This window comes from Mus musculus, chromosome 9, assembly GCF_000001635.26.
Source record: "Mus musculus strain C57BL/6J chromosome 9, GRCm38.p6 C57BL/6J".
NCBI classification, from domain to species: domain Eukaryota; kingdom Metazoa; phylum Chordata; class Mammalia; order Rodentia; family Muridae; genus Mus; species Mus musculus.
The window spans coordinates 7485103-7496543 of record NC_000075.6 but is presented as its reverse complement, the minus strand read 5'-3'; positions in this window follow the sequence as shown (position 1 = coordinate 7496543).

The following is an 11441-nucleotide window of genomic DNA, read 5'->3' as shown; positions in this document are numbered from 1 at the left end:
AGAAACAAAACTCTTTGAATTTAAGCATTATTTTAAACATCTGAATAGATCTGCAACACTGTTAAAAAGAAATTTTCTTGAACACAGGGAAAAAACTTTCTCAGGCACTGTTTGCAAAACAAAAGAAAAGCCACAAGCCACTCTGGGGCTGCCCAGAGCCATGTATTGACTCAAACGTAAAATACTTTTTAATCTGAGTATCTTGGCCCTCCTGTAATAAGGACCGATTCTAGAGAAACAATATAACTGTCTACGCCTCTAAATTTTGATACTCTTTCTTAAGATGACTTACAGTTAAAACGTTCTTCACAACTTTAGTGTTGTGAAAAAATTGTCCGTACTGCAGTTTCCTGCCTGGCAGCAACTATAACCAAACTGTTTGTCTAATCTATTCACAAAGACAAACATAACTAGATAACTTTGTCACAGTTTTGTATGAAGTGAGCTGTATGAGCGCTCTCATAAGATTATTACTCTTGTAATTATCTTAATTACAGTATACAGGTGAATTAAAGATCTTAAATTTGTAATCAAACTGCAAGCTGCAGTCAATGGAACAATGGCAGTTTTAACCATAATTTTTAAGTTTTTTTGTGCAAGGTTAGGATAATACCTATAACCTTGGGAAAGCAAAACCCAAGTTTAAAACAATTTATTATCTTTAAAATCAATATTAGAAACATTACTATCATATTACGGAGTTTGGATGTCAATTAATACCTATGAATACCTATTAAAGCAAGCTTTAATGCTTTAATAAAAAGTCATTGCTTTAAATCTTATCTTAAATTTTACTATTTAGGATACAAACTATATTAATTATTACCTAAACTAGAAATATCTTTAGAGACCCAGCCTCTTGGCCTGCTTTATGCCATGTGTCGGAAGGACTCTAAACTTGAGTTATCAAATTTAACACTAACCATCTGTAGCAATGTAACAATTATTAATCTTAACCAACAACTTATGAGCTGAATGTGAAGACACTCAGAGCACATTACCAATAAAAAAGAACCAAATGAAGCAGTTACATTTAGACCAATCAGAGAATAATAATTTTTGTAGCTACAATCATAGAATAAAAAACACTTTACCATTATCAAACACATTAATCATAAACCATTTATTAGCTTTTTTACTCTGAAACTAAGAGGCTGTGCACTCACCCTTATTTCCTAAAACGAACAGTTTTTCTAGCAGGGGCCCTCCCGCCATGTGTCTGATTCCTGGCTGAAACACGTGGCAGCTCTCGGCTTTGCAGATAAAGTTTTTTATACCATCTTTATTATCCAACATAAAATATAGAACATTCATTTATACAGACTGGACACGAACATACATGAATTGAACACGAGAACAGATTGGTGCACCGGACATTAGACAAGACACAAAAGGGAACAGAGTACTCCTGCTATAAGGCCCAGAGAGATATTTCTCTCTGCTTTTTGGGACATTTTCCTCCCTTATGATGCATTTTTTATTAACTGGGGCAATCTGCCTATTCCTTTTAATAAACCCTTTCTTTTCTCATGCCTCATGTAGCTTTGGAGAGCTACGGCCTACCGCCTGTTACCCAGCTCCTCACTGCTGAACCTAAGTGAACCAGCGCTCGGGTTTAACGCTGTCTCAGCTTAGCCCATACCTTCTCCGGTATGAATTTCCTTTATCCTTTATTTTATGGAGCTCTGAACCAGCAGCGTCTCTTCCAAAAATCCTTTGCCGTTTCTCAGCCCCACGTTGGGCGCCAATTGTTGTGTCTGGCCAGCAGACCACAACCTGGGTTCTAGCCTGGAAAAGCATTTTGGAAACCTGGAAGAGAAGAGGGGCTAGGTGGCAAGAGAAAGGAATGTAGCCAAGACAGTTACTCTGATCAAGGCTCAAATTTTATTGTTGCGACACTAGTTATGAAGGAAGGGGGAGGGGACCCGATTCCCGCTGAATAATCTTGGGTCCAGTAGAAAGGTGCACGTGTGTGGCTCCTCAGGTTCCAGCAGTGGGCGTGGCAGAACGAATGAGCAGGAAGCTCCACCCCGAGCAAGCAGGTTTCAGGCTGGGGGAGGGGAGACTACAGGGAGGGGTACAAGGAAAGATTCTAATGAAGGTGCAGCAATGGGAATACACCTGGTCAGAACATTGGCAGACACACAGGTTCGAGGAGCGGCCAAAGCATTGTGCACCTTTATTTTTCTAAATCAGTGAAGCTAGTTCTACTAACAATAAAATCTATTTTGCCAATTTCAGGGCTTCTGAGACCTTTTACATTCTGCCAGGATCTTTCATTCCCCACTTCTTCTAGTTACTAGTTTCTAATCTTAGAACTAAACTGCAATCTCTTCTTTAAGGTTCTACAGAGACTGGTATTGTTGTCTTAATACTAACAGCTGGACGGCACCAATCTTCTCTCTAATAAAGGTCACCAACTTATTAAGAACTATCGGGCCACACGTCAGCAGTAAGAGCAAAATTATTAGAGGGTCTATCAGAGTAGAAATGAGGGTGGTCAACTAAGGGGATTTATTCTTCAGGAGCTTGCTTAACGTGAGAGGCATGAATCTAAGCAGAGATGCCTTCTACTTTGACAGTAGTGGGGGTGGTCAGCAGCACGATGCAAGGGCCTTTCTAACAAGGTTTCAGATTCTCAGCTCGATGTCATCAGACGAGAACTGCATCTCCCACCTGGAGCTGGTGTGGTATCATCAAGTCTCCTGGTTCGTAGGCCTCTTTGAGCTGCTCTCAGGCAGTGTTTCTGACCACTTCTAGGGCTTTCATGCATGTAAACAATGAAGGACCAGGGTTAAATTTTAAAGGATCTAACACTCTACTTCAGTGAGCGGGGGAGGCCCACCCCCCCATACAGAATTTCATATGGAGTGAGCTTAAATTTTCCCAGTGTGTTCTTAACGCAGAACAAGGCAAAGGGAAGGAGGGCTTTCCAGTAATTCCCGCCGGTCTCTAAGAATAATTTAGTCAGGGTTTCTTTTAGAGTTCTATTCATCCTTTCTACCTGTCCTGAACTCTGGGGTCTATAAGCACAATGTAATTTCTAATCAATCCCCAGTTGGATGGCCAGTCCCTGACTTACCTGGGCGACAAAGATGGGTCCGTTGTCAGACCCTATTACCTTAGGTATTCCAAACCGTGGAAAAATTTCTTCTAAGATTTTCTTAACCACAACATTGGCAGTTTCTTATTTTGTTGGGTAGGCCTCCACCCATCCTGAAAAGGTATCTATAAAAACTAAAAGATATTTATTACCATACTTAGCTGGCTTTACTTCAGTAAAATCTACTTCCCAATAGGCTCCAGGGCGATCTCCTCATAGTCTTCTCCCTGGAGGATATCTTGAATGTCCTGCATTAGTCATGGCACATGGTACACAGTTCTTAACTACTACTTCTGCAATATCATAGAGTCTTAAAACATAAAAAGTAGATGCTTTGACCAGTGTTTGCAGGGTTTGACTCCCAGGTGGGACAGCAGATGTATATTTTCAATGAATCTTTTCCCTTCTTTTTGTGGTTCTGGCAGAGCAACTTTCTGGAGAGGTTCTATCTGTTGAGTCCTGAAGGGCAGTATCTTAGGGCTGAGTACAGCTTGTTTAGCTTTAACATCAGTCATGTTATTCCCCCTTGTCACAGCATCGTGTCCTTTTTGATGTCCAGGACAACGTATAATGGCCACTTTGGCAGGCAGATGAATAGCCTCAAGGAGGCTCAGAATCTCCTCTTTATTTTTTATGTCCTTGCCTGCTGACGTCAGCAACTCTCTTTGACTATAGATGGCACCGTGGACATGGGCTGTAGCAAAAGCATACCTGCTATCGGTGTAAATGTTGATGGACTGCCCCTCAGCCATCTGAAGGGCCTGGGTCAGGGCAATTAATTCAGCTTTTTTTTTCCAGTTTTTATTAGGTATTTAGCTCATTTACATTTCCAATGCTATCCCAAAAGTCCCCCATACCCACCCACCCCCACTCCCCTACCCACCCACTCCCCCTTTTTGGCCCTGGCATTCCCCTGTACTGGGGCATATAAAGTTTGCGTGTCCAATGGGCCTCTCTTTCCAGTGATGGCCGACTAGGCCATCTTTTGATACATATGCAGCTAGAGTCAAGAGCTCCAGGGTACTGGTTAGTTCATAATGTTGTTCCACCTATAGGGTTGCAGATCCCTTTAGCTCCTTTTGTACTTTCTCTAGCTCCTCCATTGGGAGCCCTGTGATCCATCCATTAGCTGACTGTGAGCATCCACTTCTGTGTTTGCTAGGCCCCGGCATAGTCTCACAAGAGACAGCTACATCTGGGTCCTTTCGATAAAATCTTGCTAGTGTATGCAACGGTGTCAGCGTTTGGATGCTGATTATGGGGTGGATCCCTGGATATGGCAGTCTCTACATGGTCCATCCTTAATTCAGCTTTTTGAGCTGACGTACCTTCTGGCAGGCTGCCAGCCCACACGACTCGCTTACCATCTACCATTGCCACCCCTGCCATCTTCTTACCTTCCACTAGGAAACTGCTTCTGTCTGTGTACCAGTTTGGAACACCTGGCCATGGCTGGTCACGTAGATCACTTTGCAGGCAGGAAGGTGGCAGGGTTGAGAATAGCAGGAGGAGAAAACATGACCTGTTCAGTCAGCAGCAGACTCTGGTAGTGAGTCATCCGGGCATTTGTGATCAATCGGTCTGGGGGCTGGCAGATAATGCTTTCAAGAGAGTGGGGGGCTACCACAGTTATTTGCTGTCCCAGAGTTAATTTGTCAGCATCCTTAATGAGTAGGGCTACTGCAGCAACGGCCTTTAAACATGTGGGCCATCTGCTGGCCACTGGGTCCAGTTTTTTAGACAAATATGCCACCAGCCTCTTCCACAGCCCTAGAGCCTGAGTAAGAACTCCTCTGGCCACCCCTGCCCTCTCATCAACATAGAGGATGAAGGGCTTGGTTATATCTGGCAATGCCAAGGCTGGCACAGTCAGTAGGGCCTCCTTAATATTTTCAAAGGCTTTCTGATGTTCTGATGTCCATCTGAATTCCCCACTTTCCTTGGTCAGGGGATACAGGGGGGCAGCCAGTGTTGCAAACCCAGGTATCCAAAGTCTGCAGAACTCAGCGGTGCCCAAGAATTCTCTCACCTGTCTTGGAGTAGCAGGTGTTGGTATTTGAGTCACAGTCCTTTTTCTAGCCTCTGTCAGCCACCGTTTTCCATCTGGGAGGGTATATCCCAAGTAGACTACTTCTATCTGACATAGCTGGGCTTTTTTAGCAGAGGCCCGGTAACCCAACTCACCTAGTTCTGCTAGCAATCTCTTGGTCCCCTGCCAGCATTCTCTCTCCGTGGTTGCAGCAAGGAGCAAGTCATCCACATATTGAAGCAGAGTTATCTGGGAGTTTTCAGCTCAAAGGAGGCTAAATCTTGATGTAGAGCCTCATCAAAAAGGGTGGGGGAGTTTTTGAACCCCTGGGGTAACCGTGTCCAGGTCAATTGTCCCATTTGTCCAGTGTCAGGATCTCTCCACTCAAAGGCTGGAGAGATGGGCTGGCTGGAGGGATGTAACTTCAGGCAAAAGAAAGCATCTTTTAAATCAAGTACTGTGTACCGTTTTCGCTCCGGAGGGAGTGAGCTGAGAAGGTTATAGGGATTAGGAACAGTTGGGTGAATATCTTGGACCCTCTTATTGACCTCTCTCAGGTCTTAGACTGGTCAGTAGTCACTCGTGCCAGGTTTCTTTACCGGCAGTAAAGGAGTATTCCAGGGTAACTGGCAAGGTACCAAAATACCTAATTGTAATAGTCTCTGAATATGTGGCCTGATTCCATCTCTTGCTTCATGGCTCATTGGGTATTGTCGTACTCCTATAGGGGTTGCATCCGTCTTCAGTCCCACAACCACAAGGGGAACTCTGACAGCCATTCCCATGCCTCCAGTCTCTGCCCATGCTCTAAGGAAAGCAGTCAACCAATCTTTTAGGTCTGGCACCTATGTTTGCTTTATGCCTTCATGCAATCGGTATTCTTCCTCAAGCTGCAGGGCTAAGACTACAGAGGTGGGAGATTCCCAACTTACTCTCAGCCCTTCTTGGATAAATCTGATCTGGGCCTTTAATTTAGTCAGAAGATCTCTTCCTAAAAGTGGTGTGGGACATTCAGGAGTGACTAAGATAGAATGACTCACTTGGCCTTTCCCCAGATCTACAGTGCATGCAGTGGTCCAGGGGTATTCTTTCTGACCAGTGGCTCCAATCACTATGGTTCTTTTATTTTTTAATTTTCCCAGTGGATGTTTCAACACAGAATGCTCTGCCCCTGTGTCAATTAAAAAGTCCATGGGGGTCCCCTCCACCATCAGGGTTACACTAGGCTCGGGGAGGGGTCCGAGCCCCGTCTCCCCTATTCGTCATCTTTCAGAGTCAGGATCTTAGGGGCCCTTCCCTTCTTCTTTGGGCATTCCCGTGCCCAGTGTCCTTTTTCCTTGCAATAGGCACATTGGTCCTTCTCTAAAATCTTCTGGACAGATCTTCTTCCTTCAGGTCTGGGTTCCTTGTTGCCCAGATACCCTGTCTGTCTATTCTCTGGCCTGTTCCTTTACGTTCCCCTACTACTGCGGCCAAAATCCTGCTTAAATTCCTCTCCTGTCTTCTTTCCCTCTTATTCTCCCTCTCTTCTTCTTCTCGCTTTCCCTCTTTCTCTTCTCTTCCTCTGTTTCTCTCTTGTGATACACCTTTTCTGCCTCCTTAACTAAATCTTGTAAAGGCATGGAATGTAATATTTAAAAGCCATAGCAACCGAGGCTTGTTAACCCTCAGAGGTCGGGTTAAAAGGAGTATAGTATCTATAAGCTTCTATCAATCTTTCTAGAAAAACAGACGGAACAGATGGGGGCTCTGTAGGGCCCTGCATCACTTCTCTTACCTTAGCCAAATTGGTGGGGCGTCTCATCGCTCCCTTTAGACTAGAGCCCAGCCTGTAAACTGTCAACCTCTCCTTACCTTGAGCCGTGTTGTAGTTCTAATCTGCCCGGTCCAGAGGGAACCCAGCGTTCCAATTGTACAGATCAGCCGATGAGAAAGGAGGGTCTGTAGAGACTGCCTGTCTATGGGCGGGTTGCCCACAGGTCTCAAAAGAAAAGGCAGAAGTGATGTCAAGAGCTTCATCTGCTGGGGGACTCTGGGCTTGTCATCTCCGGGTCCCAGCTGCAGGTCCTCAGTCCTCAGACTGTGCCTTTAGCAATCTCAGAGCCGGGTGCAGGGACTGCTTCTTAGGGCAGAAAGCGAGGGCACTGTGCTGACCCACTCGAGTGCATGGGAGCAGCTGGGGGAGGGCTCTGAGAGGCGCGGTGGAATCCATGGTTTGATTTATGGCAGTGAATTCTGAATGAGGTAAGGCTGTGGATCCGGGTGGGACCCAGGTCTGCTCTGAAAAACAATGGCTTTAACTTCAAAGATAAGAGTCAAACCAAGGTCCCCTCCAGTGACCATTTTACATTAAAAGTTGGCCACTTGGAGGCACAGAAAGTCTGCCAAGGTCCCTTCTTAACTTCTACTGAAAGATTATGGACCCTTGATCTAACTTCAGTCCAGTGGTCTAAAGTCAAACTTAGGGGGGGTCATTACAGTCCATCCAATATCACGGAAAACAGACACAAAACACACACAACACACTGACAAATACCTGAAAACAGATACAAAAAACAAACACACACTGACAAATGCCCGTCTTCTAACGGACAAACAAAAACCAACTCAGAAATGCAAAGAAGTCGGGGAAGTGCTTAAGTCTTTCCAATCCAGGAAGACTACCAACTCTTTTTTTTTTTTTTTTTCCATTTTTTATTAGGTATTTAGCTCATTTACATTTCCAATGCTATACCAAAAGTCCCCCTTACCCACCCACCCCCACTCCCCTACCCACCCACTCCCCCCCTCCTTTGGCCCTGGCGTTCCCCTGTACCGGGGCACACAAAGTCTGCGTGTCCAATGGGCCTCTCTTTCCAGTGATGGCCGACTAGGCCATCTTTTGATACATATGCAGCTAGAGTCAAGAGCTCAGGGGTACTGGTTAGTTCATAATGTTGTTCCACCTATAGGGTTGAAGATCCCTTTAGCTCCTTGGGTACTTTCTCTAGCTCCTCCATTGGGAGCCCTGTGATCCATCCATTAGCTGACTGTGAGCATCCACTTCTGTGTTTGCTAGGCCCCGGCATAGTCTCACAAGAGACAGCTACATCTGGGTCCTTTCGATAAAATCTTGCTAGTATATGCAATGGTGTCAGCGTTTGGATGCTGATTATGGGGTGGATCCCTGGATATGGCAGTCTCTACATGGTCCATCCTTTCATCTCAGCTCCAAACTTTGTTTCTGTAACTCCTTCCATGGGTGTTTTGTACCCACTTCTAAGGAGGGGCATAGTGTCCACACTTCAGTCTTCATTTTTCTTGAGTTTCATGTGTTTAGGAAATTGTATCTTATATCGTGGGTATCCTAGGTTTTGGGCTAGTATCCACTTATCAGTGAGTACATATTGTGTGAGTTCCTTTGTGATTGTGTTACCTCACTCAGGATGATGCTCTCCAGGTCCATCCATTTGGCTAGGAATTTCATAAATTCATTCTTTTTAATAGCTGAGTAGTACTCCATTGTGTAGATGTACCACATTTTCTGTATCCATTCCTCTGTTGAGGGGCATCTGGGTTCTTTCCAGTTTCTGGCTATTATAAATAAGGCTGCTATGAACATAGTGGAGCATGTGTCCTTCTTACCAGTTGGGGCTTCTTCTGGATATATGCCCAGGAGAGGTATTGCTGGATCCTCCGGTAGTACTATGTCCAATTTTCTGAGGAACCGCCAGACTGATTTCCAGAGTGGTTGTACAAGCCTGCAATCCCACCAACAATGGAGGAGTGTTCCTCTTTCTCCACATCCTCGCCAGCATCTGCTGTCACCTGAATTTTTGATCTTAGCCATTCTCACTGGTGTGAGGTGGAATCTCAGGGTTGTTTTGATTTGCATTTCCCTGATGATTAAGGATGTTGAACATTTTTTCAGGTGCTTCTCTGCCATTCGGTATTCCTCAGGTGAGAATTCTTTGTTCAGTTCTGAGCCCCATTTTTTAAGGGGGTTATTTGATTTTCTGAGGTCCACCTTCTTGAGTTCTTTATATATGTTGGATATTAGTCCCCTATCTGATTTAGGATAGGTAAAGATCCTTTCCCAGTCTGTTGGTGGTCTTTTTGTCTTATAGACAGTGTCTTTTGCCTTGCAGAAACTTTGGAGTTTCATTAGGTCCCATTTGTCAATTCTCGATCTTACAGCACAAGCCATTGCTGTTCTGTTCAGGAATTTTTCCCCTGTGCCCATATCTTCAAGGCTTTTCCCCACTTTCTCCTCTATAAGTTTCAGTGTCTCTGGTTTTATGTGAAGTTCCTTGATCCACTTAGATTTGACCTTAGTACAAGGAGATAAGTATGGATCGATTCGCATTCTTCTACATGATAACAACCAGTTGTGCCAGCACCAATTGTTGAAAATGCTGTCTTTCTTCCACTGGATGGTTTTGGCTCCCTTGTCGAAGATCAAGTGACCATAGGTGTGTGGGTTCATTTCTGGGTCTTCAATTCTATTCCATTGGTCCACTTGTCTGTCTCTATACCAGTACCATGCAGTTTTTATCACAATTGCTCTGTAGTAAAGCTTTAGGTCAGGCATGGTGATTCCACCAGAGGTTCTTTTATCCTTGAGAAGAGTTTTTGCTATCCTCGGTTTTTTGTTATTCCAGATGAATTTGCAAATTGCTCCTTCTAATTCGTTGAAGAATTGAGTTGGAATTTTAATGGGGATTGCATTGAATCTGTAGATTGCTTTTGGCAAGATAGCCATTTTTACAATGTTGGTCCTGCCAATCCATGAGCATGGGAGATCTTTCCATCTTCTGAGATCTTCTTTAATTTCTTTCTTCAGGGACTTGAAGTTTTTATCATACAGATCTTTCACTTCCTTCGTTAGAGTCACGCCGAGATATTTTATATTATTTGTGGCTATTGAGAAGGGTGTTGTTTCCCTAATTTCTTTCTCAGCCTGTTTATTCTTTGTGTAGAGAAAGGCCATTGACTTGTTTGAGTTAATTTTATATCCAGCTACTTCACCGAAGCTGTTTATCAGGTTTAGGAGTTCTCTGTTGGAATTTTTAGGGTCACTTATATATACTATCATATCATCTGCAAAAAGTGATATTTTGACTTCCTCTTTTCCAATTTGTATCCCCTTGATCTCCTTTTGTTGTCGAATTGCTCTGGCTAATACTTCAAGTACTATGTTGAAAAGGTAGGGAGAAAGTGGGCAGCCTTGTCTAGTCCCTGATTTTAGTGGGATTGCTTCCAGCTTCTCTCCATTTACTTTGATGTTGGCTACTGGTTTGCTGTAGATTGCTTTTATCATGTTTAGGTATTGGCCTTGAATTCCTGATCTTTCCAGAACTTTTATCATGAATGGGTGTTGGATCTTGTCAAATGCTTTTTCTGCATCTAACGAGATGATCATGTGGTTTTTGTCTTTGAGTTTGTTTATATAATGGATTACATTGATGGATTTTCGTATATTAAACCATCCCTGCATCCCTGGAATAAAACCTACTTGGTCAGGATGGATGATTGCTTTAATGTGTTCTTGGATTCGGTTAGCGAGAATTTTATTAAGGATTTTTGCATCGATGTTCATAAGAGAAATTGGTCTGAAGTTCTCTATCTTTGTTGGATCTTTCTGTGGTTTAGGTATCAGAGTAATAGTGGCTTCATAAAATGAGTTGGGTAGAATACCTTCTACTTCTATCTTGTGAAAAAGTTTGTGCAGAACTGGAGTTAGATCTTCTTTGAAGGTCTGATAGAACTCTGCACTAAACCCGTCTGGTCCTGGGCTTTTTTTGGCTGGGAGACTATTAATAACTGCTTCTATTTCTTTAGGGGATATGGGACTGTTTAGAAGGTCAACTTGATCCTGATTCAACTTTGGTACCTGGTATCTGTCCAGAAATTTGTCCATTTCGTCCAGGTTTTCCAGTTTTGTTGAGTATAGCCTTTTGTAGAAGGATCTGATGGTGTTTTGGATTTCTTCAGGATCTGTTGTTATGTCTCCCTTTTCATTTCTGATTTTGTTAATTAGGATTTTGTCCCTGTGCCCTTTAGTGAGTCTAGCTAAGGGTTTATCTATCTTGTTGATTTTCTCAAAGAACCAACTCCTCGTTTGGTTAATTCTTTGAATAGTTCTTCTTGTTTCCACTTGGTTGATTTCACCCCTGACTACCAACTCTTCACTTCCCATCCCAGATGGACTCCTGGAGTCCTTCCCCTCGCTCAGGGCATCCCCCAGAGCAAGCAGCAGCCGTTGATTCCAGCACGTCTGCTGTTCACACTCAGTGCCTCATCCTGAGGCAAAGGTCTCTGCTTCTCACG